Source organism: Tupaia chinensis, unplaced genomic scaffold, assembly GCF_000334495.1.
Source record: "Tupaia chinensis unplaced genomic scaffold, TupChi_1.0 Scaffold000085_1, whole genome shotgun sequence".
NCBI classification, from domain to species: Eukaryota; Metazoa; Chordata; class Mammalia; order Scandentia; family Tupaiidae; genus Tupaia; species Tupaia belangeri.
Genome location: NW_006159547.1, coordinates 5,064,326 through 5,067,435, shown reverse-complemented (window position 1 = coordinate 5,067,435; position 3,110 = coordinate 5,064,326).

Sequence of the window (3,110 nt, the reverse complement as noted above, 5' to 3'; positions counted from 1 at the left end):
GGGGAGATGGCCACGCCGCAATCCCTTCTCCTCCATTCTCTTCACGGGATCTTGGGCATGCATGCACATGTGCCCAGCGTTAGTTTAAAGCCCCCTGTTCCAGGACTTGAACCGTGGTCAACATAGCCATTACACTAACTGCTGGTCCCCATAGTTCTAGTATTTCAATATACTTAGTATATTTTAATTAAAGTGATAAATCTTCCATGTGATTATGCAATTTGTGTTACATTCCATAGGTGACATGTAAATTAATATTACTTGTACAGCCCCACTACCTGATGAAATAAGAATAGAAAAACAAAACGAAACAATATCCTCTGTACTTTCTCCACTTTGTATCTCTCATAAACGGCAAAAAATTTTGAGGGAAAAATTAATAAATTCTTTTAATAAGTAAATTTATGCCAGTTAAGATTACCCTTTCTGTTTAACAGCATAAGGGACAGAAACAGTAATTGATCTAAAGCAAACAAATTCACTCATGAAAGTGATTTGCAATATGGCTATATGTGATGGAAAAGAAATTAGCTGATGCTAAGTGACATTAGAAGACGACTTGTAAATTTTATTGGAAATTTCATTGCATATTGGTTTTCATTTTTAATTTTTTTGTGTTTGTTATAACATGGATCATAAAAAGTAAAATAGTGGTCATAGGTTTTTTGTTTTTTGGATTTTTTTTTTTTAGATTTTTGCTATAAGGCATGTGCATTCACTGGAAAGACAGAGAGAGAGAGAAAGTAAGAGGGAAGTGAGAAATCACCCCCGAGAGGGGGTGGCCATGCCAAAATTCCTTCTTCATTACACTTCTGGGATTTTGGGCACCCATGCCCAGGCCCTCAGTGTGAGTAAGGTACGGGATCTAGGACTTGAACTGTAGTTGACTATGTGGGACTCTAGCACCTTAAAAGTCACTATGCCATCAGCTGGCTCCAACAGCCACAGATTTTAAAAACGTTATATGAATATAGTAGATAAAGAATATACATTTAAAATTTTCAATATGCATTGAGACACATTTTAAGTTGTCTTACTAATATTATTCCATCTTGGACCAGTAGTTAGTACAATGGCTATGTCACTGAACTCCCATGTAGTCAACTGAGGTTCGCGTCCTGAACCTGGTGACTAAAACTCACGCCGGGCGCGTGTGCGTCGTGCCCAAGATCCTGAGAGGGGAATGGAGGAGAAGGGATTGCAGCGTGGCCATCCTCCCTGGGGGGTGATTTCTTGCTTTCTGTCTCTCTGTCTCTGTCTGTCTGGCGAGCTTACTGTAGCAAAAAACTCTCAAAAAAAAAATGATTCCATCTAATACTTTTTGTGTTAGTTATATAACATCTACTTTTTATTTTTTAAAGGTCAACAGAAATTAAGAGCCAATTTAATATTCAAAATATGCAGTTTAAAAGGATAATTAATAAGATTTTAAAATTAGCATTCACCCATTGTGTTTTTAGATTGTGCTAGGCATGATGGGGGGATTCAGAAAAACATTCTACTTTTTAAAAAAATGCCTCATGGCATACAAACTGCTTTATCAAATAGAAAAGCTGAGGCTTAGAGTCATTACACATTTTGTTTCAAATAAGATAATTAAAATGTGAATTCCAAAGCATGAACCCTTAATCTGAATTCAACTCTACAGCTATCATTATCAAGACCATTGCTCAAAGTCCCTGAATCAAACTGGAGAAACAGAAACCACGAATTTATGAGGGAATATTAGAGTGGGAGATTTTATGCATAATGAACTATTTTATGGTAGCCCTCTACCAGGAGAAAAACATTTTCTGTTACCTTATAAATGAAAAATAAAATTCAACTTGTTAGATGCAATTTTAATGACCTCATTTACCATGTTAATAGTACATAATTTGCATGTAAACCCAGTTCAGTTGATTATAAACCTATAGATGCCCAGGATCTAATCTGTATATCTGAGACACTTTGTACACAAATGTATTTGTCCTCATAAGTCCCCCCAATATATTGACTTTGTGCAATGTTTTACAACACCAATGGATTGAATAAAGTCCTTCTCTCATATTCAATGTATTTGAGTGGTAGCTGCTTTACAGTTAGTGTCAGTTGTGAAACTGAATACAAATGTAGGTGTGGAACTGAGATTTCCTCTATGAATGGCTGGATATGCTATGCATGGTATCTAAGGATAATGTTTACATCTACTGCATGAATACCTATGGATAGAATGCATCCATAGACAGACACTAAACTTAAGCTAGTGACCCTGACAGCATCATCTCAAAGTTCAACCAATGAAAATCTAATTAATTTAGAAGAAATTACTTTGAGAAGTTTAGAAATGATGTTTCAGAGTCAATTACAATAGTATCTTCCCATGTTACAAAATAAATATTAAGAATTATAGAGTCAAGTAAAAAAAGTGATTTATTTAAGAGGGTAACTGAGTCTTATGGTTGAGTAAAGAAATATAGGAAAAAAATGATTTATTTAAGAGAGTAACTGAGTCTTATGGTTGAGTAAAGAAATATGTTGTATTTTAGCTATGCATTTGTTGCAGATCACTTGGAGTATAGGTCAACTGAAAATTCATTTTATACAGTACAATTGATAACTTATATTTGAAAACATTCACTGTATATGAAAAACAAATTAGCCCAAGAGCTCCCCAGCCTGCACTTCATCTGCTCAGTGGAGAGCCTGTTGGCATCAGTTTCTGTGGATGGTTTGCAGAAGACCATCCTCCTAAATCCCTAGCAATCACTGGATATCCTCCAGAATCAGCTTTAATTTAAGCATGAAGGAGAATTAGTGCAGAGGTTCCCTCCAGCTCCAAAGCTCTGAGCTATTTAATCACTGCTTTGGCTCAGCCCAGGGCAATCAGTGCATCAGAGCAGTGACTCATTCCTGGGTTAGCCGAGTCTGGTGAGGACCTGGTTAGGATGAGAGCTTAATCATTTTCTGTCTTCTTCACAGCATGCACAAGGGGGTATATTTAGTCTTCTGTATTGCCTGAGATCATATTTGATCTACTGACCTGAAGATAAAAAAGTTCTAATAAGAACTGTTGAGTCATATAATACCTAGACTCTTTTCTCTTTCTCTTTCTCTTTAGTTTCTTTACT